At 62.9% G+C, this 15,476-nt stretch overlaps 2 non-coding genes across 2 annotated transcripts; both read right to left on the bottom strand.

Moving 5' to 3' along the window:
• Positions 1-3,668: 3,668 nt before the first annotated feature.
• On the bottom strand, positions 3,669-3,787 carry LOC131872355 (5S ribosomal RNA). The gene has a single exon (XR_009370510.1). It is a non-coding gene; the product is annotated as a 5S ribosomal RNA (ribosomal RNA).
• A 7,804-nt stretch (positions 3,788-11,591) lies between these two features.
• LOC131872363 (5S ribosomal RNA) lies at positions 11,592-11,710 on the bottom strand. Its single transcript, XR_009370518.1, has one exon. It is a non-coding gene; the product is annotated as a 5S ribosomal RNA (ribosomal RNA).
• Between the last annotated feature and the right edge of the window lie 3,766 nt (positions 11,711-15,476).

Here is a 15,476-nt window from a genome sequence, read left to right as displayed (position 1 = left end):
GCCCTGGTGGGCACCATGGTGCGCACCAAGGAGCGCTCCGAAGTGTGCTCCAAGGTGCGGCGTGCACGAAGTCGGAGCCCGGTTTGCCCCGGGTGCGCACCTCGCGTGCACCTTCGCCGCGGTGGGCACCATGGCGTGCACGAAGTCGGAGCCCGGTTTGCCCCGGGTGCGCACCTCGCGTGCACCTTCGCCGGGGTGGGCACCTTAGTGTGCAGACCTTGGCTGGGTTGCGCGCCCTGGTGGGCACCATGGTGCGCACCAAGGAGCGCTCCGAAGTGTGCTCCAAGGTGCGGCCTGCACGAAGTCGGAGCCCGGTTTGCCCCGGGTGTGCACCTCGGGTGGGCACCTTGGTGCGCATGCCTTGCCTGGGCTGCGCACCAGGGCGGGCTCAAGATGGCACCCGCGTTCCTTTTTTTTCACTATCTTTCAAAACGGAAATTTTAAAATCTCATTTTTTTTTGCCTTTTTCTGGAAATTAGTGAAGGCAGCGCATCAAAGGTGCGCACCTCGCTGCCCACCACGGTGCGCAACGCCGGTGGGCACCCGGGAGTGCTTCGAAGTGTGCTCCAAGGTGCTGCGTGCACGTTGTCGGAGCCCGGTTTGCCCCGGGTGCGCACCTCGCGTGCACCTTCGTCGGGGTGGGCACCTTGGCTGGGTTTGCCCCGGCTGCGCTCCGAAGCGGGGTTATTGGAGCGCCGCCTCTTTTTTTGTCGGAGCGTTTGGTGGGGTTTCTCGCATTGGCTCTTCCGAGGCCCGGTTGCCACCCTGGCGCGCACGAAGTCGGAAGTAGGGTTAATTGCCCGGGTGCGCACCTTTGCCAGGGTGGGCACCTTACCTGGGCTGCGCACCAGGGCGGGCTCAAGATGGCACGCGCGTTCCGTTTTTTTCACTATCTTTCAAAACGGAAATTTTAAAATCTCCTTTTTTTTTTGCCTTTTCTGGAAATTAGTGAAGGCAGCGCATCAAAGGTGCGCACCTCGCTGCCCACCTTGGTGTGCTCTGAGGTGCGCACCCGGGAGCGCTACGAAGTGTGCTCCAAGGTGCGGCGTGCACGTTGTCGGAGCCCGGTTTGCCCCGGGTGCGCACCTCGCCTGCACCTTGGCCGGGGTGGGCACCTTGGCTGGGTTTGCCCAGGGTGCGCTCCGAAGCGGGGTTACTGGAGCGCCCCCTCTTTTTTTGTCAGAGCGTTTGGTGGGGTTTCTCGCATTGGCTCTTCCCAGGCCCGGTTGTTGGGTGCGCTCCCACCCTGGCGCGCGCGAAGTTGGAAGTTGGGTTAATTGCCCGGGCGCGCACCTTCGCCAGGGTGGGCACCTTGGTGCGCACACCTTGGCTGGGCTGCGCACCAGGGCGGGCTCAAGATGGCACCAGCATTCCCTTTTTCTCACTATCTTTCAAAACGGAAATTTTAAAATCTCGTTTTTTTTTTGCCTTTTATGGAAATTAGTGAAGGCATCGCATCAAAGGTGCGCACCTCGCTGCCCACCTTGGTGTGCTCCGAGGTGCCCACCACGGTGCGCAACGCCGGTGCGAACCCGGGAGCGCCCCGATGTGTGCTCCAAGGTGCGGCGTGCACGAAGTCGGACCCCGGTTTGCCCCGGGTGCGCACCTCGCGTGCACCTTGGTGCGCACACCTTGGCTGGGTTGCGCGGCCTGGTGGGCACCATGGTGCGCACCAAGGAGCGCTCCGAAGTGTGCTCCAAGGTGCGGCGTGCACGAAGTCGGAGCCCGGTTTGCCCCGGGTACGCACCTCGCGTGCACCTTCGCCGGGGTGGGCACCTCGGCTGGGTTGCGCGCCCTGGTGCGCACCAAGGAGCGCTCCGAAGTGTGCTCCAAGGTGCGGCGTGCACGAAGTCGGAGCCCGGTTTGCCCCGGGTGCGCACCTTCGCCGCGGTGCGCACCATGGCGTGCACGAAGTCGGAGCCCGGTTTGCCCCGGGTGCGCACCTCGCGTGCACCTTCGGCGGGGTTGCGCGCCCTGGTGGGCACCATGGTGCGCACCAAGGAGCGCTCCGAAGTGTGCTCCAAGGTGCGGCGTGCACGAAGTCGGAGCCCGGTTTGCCCCGGGTGCGCACCTCGCGTGCACCTTCGGCGGGGTTGCGCGCCCTGGTGGGCACCATGGTGCGCACCAAGGAGCGCTCCGAAGTGTGCTCCAAGGTGCGGCGTGCACGAAGTCGGAGCCCGGTTTGCCCCGGGTGCGCACCTCGCGTGCACCTTCGCCGCGGTGGGCACCATGGCGTGCACGAAGTCGGAGCCCGGTTTGCCCCGGGTGCGCACCTCGCGTGCACCTTCGCCGGGGTGGGCACCTCGGCTGGGTTGCGCGCCCTGGTGCGCACCAAGGAGCGCTCCGAAGTGTGCTCCAAGGTGCGGCGTGCACGAAGTCGGAGCCCGGTTTGCCCCGGGTGCGCACCTCGCGTGCACCTTCGCCAGGGTGGGCACCTCGGTGCGCACACCTTCTCAATGTTTTCTTGCCTTTTCTGGAAATTGGTGAAGGCAGCGCATCAAAGGTGCGCACCTCGGTGTGCTCCGAGGTGCGAACCCGAGAGCGCTCCGAGGTGCCCACGAAGTCGAAAGTCGGGTTAATTGCATTGTTTTCCCCGGGTGCGCTCCGAGGTGCGCAACATCGGCGCGCACCAAGGAGGGCTCCGAAGTGTGCTCCAAGGTGCGCACGATGGCGTGCACCTCTGGTGCGCACGATTCGGAGCTCGGTTTGACCGGGGTGCGCACACCTTGGCTGGGTTGCGCACCTTTTGTGCGCTCCAAGGTGCGCACGAAGTCGGAGCTCGGTTTGCCCCGGGTGCGCACCTTCGCCAGGGTGCGCACCTTGATGCGCACGCCTTGGCTGGGCTGCGCACCTTGGTGGGCGCCATGGTGCGCACCTTTCGTGCGCTCCAAGGTGCGCACGAAGTCGGAGCTCGGTTTGCCCCGGGTGCGCACCTTGGTGGGCGCCATGGTGCACTCCGAGGTGCCCAAGATTGGTGCGCACCAAGGAGCGCTCCGAAGTGCGCTCCAAGGTGCGCGCGAAGTCGAAAGTTGGGTTAATTGTCCGGTTTGCCTCGGGTGCGCACCTTGCGTGCACCTTCGCCAGGGTGGGCGCCTTGGTGCGCACACCTTGGCTGGGCTGCGCACACCTTGGCACCCGCGTTTCCTTCATTTTAAATTTTTTTTTTTTACAATCTCTCAAGTGGGAAATTCTATAATCTCAACTTTTTTTGCCTTTTCAGGAAACTTTTGAATGGAGCGCATCATTGGTGCGCTCCGAAGTGTGCTCCAAAGCTCTCTCCAGCTGCGTGCACCTGCCCCGGCCGCGCACCCGGCCCCGCCCAGCTTCGCTCACCTGTCCCGGGCGTCTGGTGCGGAACCTTAGAGTAAGAAACATCACCGTGCACCTTGGCCAACGTGCGCGACTCGACCGAGCGCGCACTGGCCGAGGTGCACACCGATTTCACCTGGGTGCGCGCGCAGCACCTCGGGCGCACCGGGGTGCGCGCACAACGCCCGGGTTGCACCGTGGCCTGTGTGCTCGGGGCGCCTCGGGTGCGCGCTCGGTGTCGCCCCCGCGCGCGCGGTAGTGCGGGCAGCGCACCCCGGCCCGGCCCGGCCCCGACGAGAACGCAAACGGGCAAAAGGTTTATTCAAATAGCATTGCGACGCCCGGCGAAAAACTAAAAAAGGGTGCAACACCGGGACTTCCCGGGAGGTCACCCATCCCAGTACTACTCCGGCCCAAGCGCGCTTAACTGCGGAGTTCTGATGGGATCCGGTGCACTAACGCTGGTATGATCGCACCCGTTATGAGCTTGTCGCAGTGTGTACTTAGCAAACCGCGACCCACGTGCGAATCCACCCCGGCCACCCACCCCCGTCGAGGTGCACACCCTCCCTCGCGAAGTGCGCCCCGTTCGCCAAGTGTGAGCCCTGCCCGGGTGCGCGCACCTTGCTAGGGCGTCGGGTGTGCACCCGGCCCGGCCTACGTGCGTGCACCTGGAGGGGGCGTCGTGTGCGTGCAGTGTCCCGTCTGCAACGCGGTGCCCACACACCACCTCGGGCGCAACGACCTGCGCTCACATGTGGGCCGAGTGCACCTTGGTGCATGTTCGGGGCGCCTCGGGTGCACGCTCGATCTTGCCCCGGTGCACCAAGGCGCTCGGTTTGCCCCGGGTGCGCACTTGGTGCAAGGTGGGCACCCAAAATAGGGATCAAGCACCAAAACACAAGTTTCGGGATGCAAAATGGGACCCAAGGACCACAAATGCGTTCCAAGACCCATGATGGGTCCACGAGAACAAAAATGTGTTCCGAGACTTAATAAACAAATATTGGGTTTTAGGAGAAGAAACATGCTCTGATGCCCAAAACGAGAATCGACCCCGAAAAGGCCACAGGCCAAAAGTGGGATGCGAGACAAAAAAAAATGGGACCCGAGGACCAAAATTGGGTTCCCAGGTCGAAGACAGGGCAACCGGACAAGAAACGACCTCTAAGGCTCGAAATGAGTCCCGACGACTAAAACTTGACAAGAAGCACCCATCAGGCACCCAACTCGACACCCATGGGATGCCGACCCACCCGGGCTTCCACCTAGCACACCTTGGCACCCACCCACCCTCGCACCCAACCTCGCACCCAACTTAGCACCTTTGAACCCACATTGGCACTCACCCTGACCCTGGCACCTTGGAACCCACATTGGCACTCACCTTGACCCTGGCACCCACCTTTGCACTCACCTTGGGACCCACCCTGGCTCCCACCTCGGCACCCACCCAGACACCCACCTTGGTTCCTTGGCACCCACCTTGGATCCTTGGCACCCACCCCGACACCCACCTTGGCACGCAACTTGGCTACTTGCCACCCACCTTGGCTCCTTGACGCCCACCCCGACAACCACCCCGTGACCTACCCTGGCTAGGGTTGGTGCACACCCACCCTGGTGCCCACCTTGGCACCCACCCTATGACCCACCTTGGCACGCACCTTAGTACCCACCCCGTTACCCACCCTAGGACCCACCCCGTGACCCACCTTGGCCAGGGTGGGTGCCTTGGTGCGCACAACTTGCCTGGGCTGCACACCAGGGCGGGCTCAAGATGGCACCCGCGTTCCGTTTTTTTCACTATCTTTCAAAACGGAAATTTTAAAATCTCATTTTTTTCTTTTTTTTGCCTTTTCTGGAAATTAGTGAAGGCAGCGCATCAAAGGTGCGCAATGCTGGTGCGAACCCGGGAGCGCTCCGATGTGTGCTCCAAGGTGCGGCGTGCACGAAGTCCGAGCCCGGTTTGCCCCGGGTGCGCACCTCGCGTGCACCTTCGCCGGGTGTGAGCACCTTGGCTGGGTTGCGCGCCCTGGTGCGTACCAAGGAGCGCTCTGAAGTGTGCTCCAAGGTGCGGCGTGCACGAAGTCGGAGCCCGGTTTGCCCCGGGTGTGCACCTCGGGTGCGCACCTCGCGTGCACCTTCGCTGCGGTGGGCACCTTGGCTGGGTTGCGCGCCTTGGTGGGCACCATGCAGTGCACGAAGTCGGAGCCCGGTTTGCCCCGGGCGCGCACCTCCGCCAGGGTGGGCACCTTGGTGCGCACAACTTGCCTGGGCTGCGCATCAGGAAGGGCTCAAGATGGCACCCGCGTTCCGTTTTTTTCACTATCTTTCAGAACGGAAATTTTAAAATATCGTTTTTTTTTGCCTTTTCTGGAAATTAGTGAAGGCAGCGCATCAAAGGTGCGCAACGCTGGTGCGAACCTGGGAGCGCTCCGATGTGTGCTCCAAGGTGCGGCGTGCACGAAGTCGGAGCCCGGTTTGCCTCGGGTGCGCCCTGGTGGGCACCATGGTGCGCACCAAGGAGCGCTCCGAAGTGTGCTCCAAGGTGCGGCCTGCACGAAGTCGGAGCCCGGTTTGCCCCGGGTGTGCACCTCGGGTGGGCACCTTGGTGCGCATGCCTTGCCTGGGCTGCGCACCAGGGCGGGCTCAAGATGGCACCCGCGTTCCTTTTTTTTCACTATCTTTCAAAACGGAAATTTTAAAATCTCATTTTTTTTTGCCTTTTTCTGGAAATTAGTGAAGGCAGCGCATCAAAGGTGCGCACCTCGCTGCCCACCACGGTGCGCAACGCCGGTGGGCACCCGGGAGTGCTTCGAAGTGTGCTCCAAGGTGCTGCGTGCACGTTGTCGGAGCCCGGTTTGCCCCGGGTGCGCACCTCGCGTGCACCTTCGTCGGGGTGGGCACCTTGGCTTGGTTTGCCCCGGCTGCGCTCCGAAGCGGGGTTATTGGAGCGCCGCCTCTTTTTTTGTCGGAGCGTTTGGTGGGGTTTCTCGCATTGGCTCTTCCGAGGCCCGGTTGCCACCCTGGCGCGCACGAAGTCGGAAGTAGGGTTAATTGCCCGGGTGCGCACCTTTGCCAGGGTGGCACCTTACCTGGGCTGCGCACCAGGGCGGGCTCAAGATGGCACGCGCGTTCCGTTTTTTTCACTATCTTTCAAAACGGAAATTTTAAAATCTCCTTTTTTTTTTGCCTTTTCTGGAAATTAGTGAAGGCAGCGCATCAAAGGTGCGCACCTCGCTGCCCACCTTGGTGTGCTCTGAGGTGCGCACCCGGGAGCGCTACGAAGTGTGCTCCAAGGTGCGGCGTGCACGTTGTCGGAGCCCGGTTTGCCCCGGGTGCGCACCTCGCCTGCACCTTGGCCGGGGTGGGCACCTTGGCTGGGTTTGCCCAGGGTGCGCTCCGAAGCGGGGTTACTGGAGCGCCCCCTCTTTTTTTGTCAGAGAGTTTGGTGGGGTTTCTCGCATTGGCTCTTCCCAGGCCCGGTTGTTGGGTGCGCTCCCACCCTGGCGCGCGCGAAGTTGGAAGTTGGGTTAATTGCCCGGGCGCGCACCTTCGCCAGGGTGGGCACCTTGGTGCGCAAACCTTGGCTGGGCTGCGCACCAGGGCGGGCTCAAGATGGCACCAGCATTCCCTTTTTCTCACTATCTTTCAAAACGGAAATTTTAAAATCTCGTTTTTTTTTTGCCTTTTATGGAAATTAGTGAAGGCATCGCATCAAAGGTGCGCACCTCGCTGCCCACCTTGGTGTGCTCCGAGGTGCCCACCACGGTGCGCAACGCCGGTGCGAACCCGGGAGCGCCCCGATGTGTGCTCCAAGGTGCGGCGTGCACGAAGTCGGACCCCGGTTTGCCCCGGGTGCGCACCTCGCGTGCACCTTGGTGCGCACACCTTGGCTGGGTTGCGCGGCCTGGTGGGCACCATGGTGCGCACCAAGGAGCGCTCCGAAGTGTGCTCCAAGGTGCGGCGTGCACGAAGTCGGAGCCCGGTTTGCCCCGGGTGCGCACCTTCGCCGCGGTGGGCACCATGGCGTGCACGAAGTCGGAGCCCGGTTTGCCCCGGGTGCGCACCTCGCGTGCACCTTCGCCGGGGTGGGCACCTCGGCTGGGTTGCGCGCCCTGGTGCGCACCAAGGAGCGCTCTGAAGTGTGCTCCAAGGTGCGGCGTGCACGAAGTCGGAGCCCGGTTTGCCCCGGGTGTGCACCTCGCGTGCACCTTCGCTGCGGTGGGCACCTTGGCTGGGTTGCGCGCCTTGGTGGGCACCATGCAGTGCACGAAGTCGGAGCCCGGTTTGCCCCGGGCGCGCACCTCCGCCAGGGTGGGCACCTTGGTGCGCACAACTTGCCTGGGCTGCGCACCAGGAAGGGCTCAAGATGGCACCCGCGTTCCGTTTTTTTCACTATCTTTCAGAACGGAAATTTTAAAATATCGTTTTTTTTTGCCTTTTCTGGAAATTAGTGAAGGCAGCGCATCAAAGGTGCGCAACGCTGGTGCGAACCTGGGAGCGCTCCGATGTGTGCTCCAAGGTGCGGCGTGCACGAAGTCGGACCCCGGTTTGCCCCGGGTGCGCACCTCGCGTGCACCTTGGTGCGCACACCTTGGCTGGGTTGCGCGCCCTGGTGGGCACCATGGTGCGCACCAAGGAGCGCTCCGAAGTGTGCTCCAAGGTGCGGCGTGCACGAAGTCGGAGCCCGGTTTGCCCCGGGTGCGCACCTCGCGTGCACCTTCGCCGCGGTGGGCACCATGGCGTGCACGAAGTCGGAGCCCGGTTTGCCCCGGGTGCGCACCTCGCGTGCACCTTCGCCGGGGTGGGCACCTTAGTGTGCAGACCTTGGCTGGGTTGCGCGCCCTGGTGGGCACCATGGTGCGCACCAAGGAGCGCTCCGAAGTGTGCTCCAAGGTGCGGCCTGCACGAAGTCGGAGCCCGGTTTGCCCCGGGTGTGCACCTCGGGTGGGCACCTTGGTGCGCATGCCTTGCCTGGGCTGCGCACCAGGGCGGGCTCAAGATGGCACCCGCGTTCCTTTTTTTTCACTATCTTTCAAAACGGAAATTTTAAAATCTCATTTTTTTTTGCCTTTTTCTGGAAATTAGTGAAGGCAGCGCATCAAAGGTGCGCACCTCGCTGCCCACCACGGTGCGCAACGCCGGTGGGCACCCGGGAGTGCTTCGAAGTGTGCTCCAAGGTGCTGCGTGCACGTTGTCGGAGCCCGGTTTGCCCCGGGTGCGCACCTCGCGTGCACCTTCGTCGGGGTGGGCACCTTGGCTGGGTTTGCCCCGGCTGCGCTCCGAAGCGGGGTTATTGGAGCGCCGCCTCTTTTTTTGTCGGAGCGTTTGGTGGGGTTTCTCGCATTGGCTCTTCCGAGGCCCGGTTGCCACCCTGGCGCGCACGAAGTCGGAAGTAGGGTTAATTGCCCGGGTGCGCACCTTTGCCAGGGTGGGCACCTTACCTGGGCTGCGCACCAGGGCGGGCTCAAGATGGCACGCGCGTTCCGTTTTTTTCACTATCTTTCAAAACGGAAATTTTAAAATCTCCTTTTTTTTTTGCCTTTTCTGGAAATTAGTGAAGGCAGCGCATCAAAGGTGCGCACCTCGCTGCCCACCTTGGTGTGCTCTGAGGTGCGCACCCGGGAGCGCTACGAAGTGTGCTCCAAGGTGCGGCGTGCACGTTGTCGGAGCCCGGTTTGCCCCGGGTGCGCACCTCGCCTGCACCTTGGCCGGGGTGGGCACCTTGGCTGGGTTTGCCCAGGGTGCGCTCCGAAGCGGGGTTACTGGAGCGCCCCCTCTTTTTTTGTCAGAGCGTTTGGTGGGGTTTCTCGCATTGGCTCTTCCCAGGCCCGGTTGTTGGGTGCGCTCCCACCCTGGCGCGCGCGAAGTTGGAAGTTGGGTTAATTGCCCGGGCGCGCACCTTCGCCAGGGTGGGCACCTTGGTGCGCACACCTTGGCTGGGCTGCGCACCAGGGCGGGCTCAAGATGGCACCAGCATTCCCTTTTTCTCACTATCTTTCAAAACGGAAATTTTAAAATCTCGTTTTTTTTTTGCCTTTTATGGAAATTAGTGAAGGCATCGCATCAAAGGTGCGCACCTCGCTGCCCACCTTGGTGTGCTCCGAGGTGCCCACCACGGTGCGCAACGCCGGTGCGAACCCGGGAGCGCCCCGATGTGTGCTCCAAGGTGCGGCGTGCACGAAGTCGGACCCCGGTTTGCCCCGGGTGCGCACCTCGCGTGCACCTTGGTGCGCACACCTTGGCTGGGTTGCGCGGCCTGGTGGGCACCATGGTGCGCACCAAGGAGCGCTCCGAAGTGTGCTCCAAGGTGCGGCGTGCACGAAGTCGGAGCCCGGTTTGCCCCGGGTACGCACCTCGCGTGCACCTTCGCCGGGGTGGGCACCTCGGCTGGGTTGCGCGCCCTGGTGCGCACCAAGGAGCGCTCCGAAGTGTGCTCCAAGGTGCGGCGTGCACGAAGTCGGAGCCCGGTTTGCCCCGGGTGCGCACCTTCGCCGCGGTGCGCACCATGGCGTGCACGAAGTCGGAGCCCGGTTTGCCCCGGGTGCGCACCTCGCGTGCACCTTCGGCGGGGTTGCGCGCCCTGGTGGGCACCATGGTGCGCACCAAGGAGCGCTCCGAAGTGTGCTCCAAGGTGCGGCGTGCACGAAGTCGGAGCCCGGTTTGCCCCGGGTGCGCACCTCGCGTGCACCTTCGGCGGGGTTGCGCGCCCTGGTGGGCACCATGGTGCGCACCAAGGAGCGCTCCGAAGTGTGCTCCAAGGTGCGGCGTGCACGAAGTCGGAGCCCGGTTTGCCCCGGGTGCGCACCTCGCGTGCACCTTCGCCGCGGTGGGCACCATGGCGTGCACGAAGTCGGAGCCCGGTTTGCCCCGGGTGCGCACCTCGCGTGCACCTTCGCCGGGGTGGGCACCTCGGCTGGGTTGCGCGCCCTGGTGCGCACCAAGGAGCGCTCCGAAGTGTGCTCCAAGGTGCGGCGTGCACGAAGTCGGAGCCCGGTTTGCCCCGGGTGCGCACCTCGCGTGCACCTTCGCCAGGGTGGGCACCTCGGTGCGCACACCTTCTCAATGTTTTCTTGCCTTTTCTGGAAATTGGTGAAGGCAGCGCATCAAAGGTGCGCACCTCGGTGTGCTCCGAGGTGCGAACCCGAGAGCGCTCCGAGGTGCCCACGAAGTCGAAAGTCGGGTTAATTGCATTGTTTTCCCCGGGTGCGCTCCGAGGTGCGCAACATCGGCGCGCACCAAGGAGGGCTCCGAAGTGTGCTCCAAGGTGCGCACGATGGCGTGCACCTCTGGTGCGCACGATTCGGAGCTCGGTTTGACCGGGGTGCGCACACCTTGGCTGGGTTGCGCACCTTTTGTGCGCTCCAAGGTGCGCACGAAGTCGGAGCTCGGTTTGCCCCGGGTGCGCACCTTCGCCAGGGTGCGCACCTTGATGCGCACGCCTTGGCTGGGCTGCGCACCTTGGTGGGCGCCATGGTGCGCACCTTTCGTGCGCTCCAAGGTGCGCACGAAGTCGGAGCTCGGTTTGCCCCGGGTGCGCACCTTGGTGGGCGCCATGGTGCACTCCGAGGTGCCCAAGATTGGTGCGCACCAAGGAGCGCTCCGAAGTGCGCTCCAAGGTGCGCGCGAAGTCGAAAGTTGGGTTAATTGTCCGGTTTGCCTCGGGTGCGCACCTTGCGTGCACCTTCGCCAGGGTGGGCGCCTTGGTGCGCACACCTTGGCTGGGCTGCGCACACCTTGGCACCCGCGTTTCCTTCATTTTAAATTTTTTTTTTTTACAATCTCTCAAGTGGGAAATTCTATAATCTCAACTTTTTTTGCCTTTTCAGGAAACTTTTGAATGGAGCGCATCATTGGTGCGCTCCGAAGTGTGCTCCAAAGCTCTCTCCAGCTGCGTGCACCTGCCCCGGCCGCGCACCCGGCCCCGCCCAGCTTCGCTCACCTGTCCCGGGCGTCTGGTGCGGAACCTTAGAGTAAGAAACATCACCGTGCACCTTGGCCAACGTGGCGACTCGACCGAGCGCGCACTGGCCGAGGTGCACACCGATTTCACCTGGGTGCGCGCGCAGCACCTCGGGCGCACCGGGGTGCGCGCACAACGCCCGGGTTGCACCGTGGCCTGTGTGCTCGGGGCGCCTCGGGTGCGCGCTCGGTGTCGCCCCCGCGCGCGCGGTAGTGCGGGCAGCGCACCCCGGCCCGGCCCGGCCCCGACGAGAACGCAAACGGGCAAAAGGTTTATTCAAATAGCATTGCGACGCCCGGCGAAAAACTAAAAAAGGGTGCAACACCGGGACTTCCCGGGAGGTCACCCATCCCAGTACTACTCCGGCCCAAGCGCGCTTAACTGCGGAGTTCTGATGGGATCCGGTGCACTAACGCTGGTATGATCGCACCCGTTATGAGCTTGTCGCAGTGTGTACTTAGCAAACCGCGACCCACGTGCGAATCCACCCCGGCCACCCACCCCCGTCGAGGTGCACACCCTCCCTCGCGAAGTGCGCCCCGTTCGCCAAGTGTGAGCCCTGCCCGGGTGCGCGCACCTTGCTAGGGCGTCGGGTGTGCACCCGGCCCGGCCTACGTGCGTGCACCTGGAGGGGGCGTCGTGTGCGTGCAGTGTCCCGTCTGCAACGCGGTGCCCACACACCACCTCGGGCGCAACGACCTGCGCTCACATGTGGGCCGAGTGCACCTTGGTGCATGTTCGGGGCGCCTCGGGTGCACGCTCGATCTTGCCCCGGTGCACCAAGGCGCTCGGTTTGCCCCGGGTGCGCACTTGGTGCAAGGTGGGCACCCAAAATAGGGATCAAGCACCAAAACACAAGTTTCGGGATGCAAAATGGGACCCAAGGACCACAAATGCGTTCCAAGACCCATGATGGGTCCACGAGAACAAAAATGTGTTCCGAGACTTAATAAACAAATATTGGGTTTTAGGAGAAGAAACATGCTCTGATGCCCAAAACGAGAATCGACCCCGAAAAGGCCACAGGCCAAAAGTGGGATGCGAGACAAAAAAAAATGGGACCCGAGGACCAAAATTGGGTTCCCAGGTCGAAGACAGGGCAACCGGACAAGAAACGACCTCTAAGGCTCGAAATGAGTCCCGACGACTAAAACTTGACAAGAAGCACCCATCAGGCACCCAACTCGACACCCATGGGATGCCGACCCACCCGGGCTTCCACCTAGCACACCTTGGCACCCACCCACCCTCGCACCCAACCTCGCACCCAACTTAGCACCTTTGAACCCACATTGGCACTCACCCTGACCCTGGCACCTTGGAACCCACATTGGCACTCACCTTGACCCTGGCACCCACCTTTGCACTCACCTTGGGACCCACCCTGGCTCCCACCTCGGCACCCACCCAGACACCCACCTTGGTTCCTTGGCACCCACCTTGGATCCTTGGCACCCACCCCGACACCCACCTTGGCACGCAACTTGGCTACTTGCCACCCACCTTGGCTCCTTGACGCCCACCCCGACAACCACCCCGTGACCTACCCTGGCTAGGGTTGGTGCACACCCACCCTGGTGCCCACCTTGGCACCCACCCTATGACCCACCTTGGCACGCACCTTAGTACCCACCCCGTTACCCACCCTAGGACCCACCCCGTGACCCACCTTGGCCAGGGTGGGTGCCTTGGTGCGCACAACTTGCCTGGGCTGCACACCAGGGCGGGCTCAAGATGGCACCCGCGTTCCGTTTTTTTCACTATCTTTCAAAACGGAAATTTTAAAATCTCATTTTTTTCTTTTTTTTGCCTTTTCTGGAAATTAGTGAAGGCAGCGCATCAAAGGTGCGCAATGCTGGTGCGAACCCGGGAGCGCTCCGATGTGTGCTCCAAGGTGCGGCGTGCACGAAGTCCGAGCCCGGTTTGCCCCGGGTGCGCACCTCGCGTGCACCTTCGCCGGGGTGAGCACCTTGGCTGGGTTGCGCGCCCTGGTGCGTACCAAGGAGCGCTCTGAAGTGTGCTCCAAGGTGCGGCGTGCACGAAGTCGGAGCCCGGTTTGCCCCGGGTGTGCACCTCGGGTGCGCACCTCGCGTGCACCTTCGCTGCGGTGGGCACCTTGGCTGGGTTGCGCGCCTTGGTGGGCACCATGCAGTGCACGAAGTCGGAGCCCGGTTTGCCCCGGGCGCGCACCTCCGCCAGGGTGGGCACCTTGGTGCGCACAACTTGCCTGGGCTGCGCATCAGGAAGGGCTCAAGATGGCACCCGCGTTCCGTTTTTTTCACTATCTTTCAGAACGGAAATTTTAAAATATCGTTTTTTTTTGCCTTTTCTGGAAATTAGTGAAGGCAGCGCATCAAAGGTGCGCAACGCTGGTGCGAACCTGGGAGCGCTCCGATGTGTGCTCCAAGGTGCGGCGTGCACGAAGTCGGAGCCCGGTTTGCCTCGGGTGCGCCCTGGTGGGCACCATGGTGCGCACCAAGGAGCGCTCCGAAGTGTGCTCCAAGGTGCGGCCTGCACGAAGTCGGAGCCCGGTTTGCCCCGGGTGTGCACCTCGGGTGGGCACCTTGGTGCGCATGCCTTGCCTGGGCTGCGCACCAGGGCGGGCTCAAGATGGCACCCGCGTTCCTTTTTTTTCACTATCTTTCAAAACGGAAATTTTAAAATCTCATTTTTTTTTGCCTTTTTCTGGAAATTAGTGAAGGCAGCGCATCAAAGGTGCGCACCTCGCTGCCCACCACGGTGCGCAACGCCGGTGGGCACCCGGGAGTGCTTCGAAGTGTGCTCCAAGGTGCTGCGTGCACGTTGTCGGAGCCCGGTTTGCCCCGGGTGCGCACCTCGCGTGCACCTTCGTCGGGGTGGGCACCTTGGCTTGGTTTGCCCCGGCTGCGCTCCGAAGCGGGGTTATTGGAGCGCCGCCTCTTTTTTTGTCGGAGCGTTTGGTGGGGTTTCTCGCATTGGCTCTTCCGAGGCCCGGTTGCCACCCTGGCGCGCACGAAGTCGGAAGTAGGGTTAATTGCCCGGGTGCGCACCTTTGCCAGGGTGGCACCTTACCTGGGCTGCGCACCAGGGCGGGCTCAAGATGGCACGCGCGTTCCGTTTTTTTCACTATCTTTCAAAACGGAAATTTTAAAATCTCCTTTTTTTTTTGCCTTTTCTGGAAATTAGTGAAGGCAGCGCATCAAAGGTGCGCACCTCGCTGCCCACCTTGGTGTGCTCTGAGGTGCGCACCCGGGAGCGCTACGAAGTGTGCTCCAAGGTGCGGCGTGCACGTTGTCGGAGCCCGGTTTGCCCCGGGTGCGCACCTCGCCTGCACCTTGGCCGGGGTGGGCACCTTGGCTGGGTTTGCCCAGGGTGCGCTCCGAAGCGGGGTTACTGGAGCGCCCCCTCTTTTTTTGTCAGAGAGTTTGGTGGGGTTTCTCGCATTGGCTCTTCCCAGGCCCGGTTGTTGGGTGCGCTCCCACCCTGGCGCGCGCGAAGTTGGAAGTTGGGTTAATTGCCCGGGCGCGCACCTTCGCCAGGGTGGGCACCTTGGTGCGCAAACCTTGGCTGGGCTGCGCACCAGGGCGGGCTCAAGATGGCACCAGCATTCCCTTTTTCTCACTATCTTTCAAAACGGAAATTTTAAAATCTCGTTTTTTTTTTGCCTTTTATGGAAATTAGTGAAGGCATCGCATCAAAGGTGCGCACCTCGCTGCCCACCTTGGTGTGCTCCGAGGTGCCCACCACGGTGCGCAACGCCGGTGCGAACCCGGGAGCGCCCCGATGTGTGCTCCAAGGTGCGGCGTGCACGAAGTCGGACCCCGGTTTGCCCCGGGTGCGCACCTCGCGTGCACCTTGGTGCGCACACCTTGGCTGGGTTGCGCGGCCTGGTGGGCACCATGGTGCGCACCAAGGAGCGCTCCGAAGTGTGCTCCAAGGTGCGGCGTGCACGAAGTCGGAGCCCGGTTTGCCCCGGGTGCGCACCTTCGCCGCGGTGGGCACCATGGCGTGCACGAAGTCGGAGCCCGGTTTGCCCCGGGTGCGCACCTCGCGTGCACCTTCGCCGGGGTGGGCACCTCGGCTGGGTTGCGCGCCCTGGTGCGCACCAAGGAGCGCTCTGAAGTGTGCTCCAAGGTGCGGCGTGCACGAAGTCGGAGCCCGGTTTGCCCCGGGTGTGCACCTCGCGTGCACCTTCGCTGCGGTGGGCACCTTGGCTGGG

Source organism: Cryptomeria japonica, unplaced genomic scaffold, assembly GCF_030272615.1.
Source record: "Cryptomeria japonica unplaced genomic scaffold, Sugi_1.0 HiC_scaffold_573, whole genome shotgun sequence".
In the NCBI taxonomy this organism is placed as follows: domain Eukaryota; kingdom Viridiplantae; phylum Streptophyta; class Pinopsida; order Cupressales; family Cupressaceae; genus Cryptomeria; species Cryptomeria japonica.
This window is presented reverse-complemented; position numbering and strand designations above follow the sequence as displayed.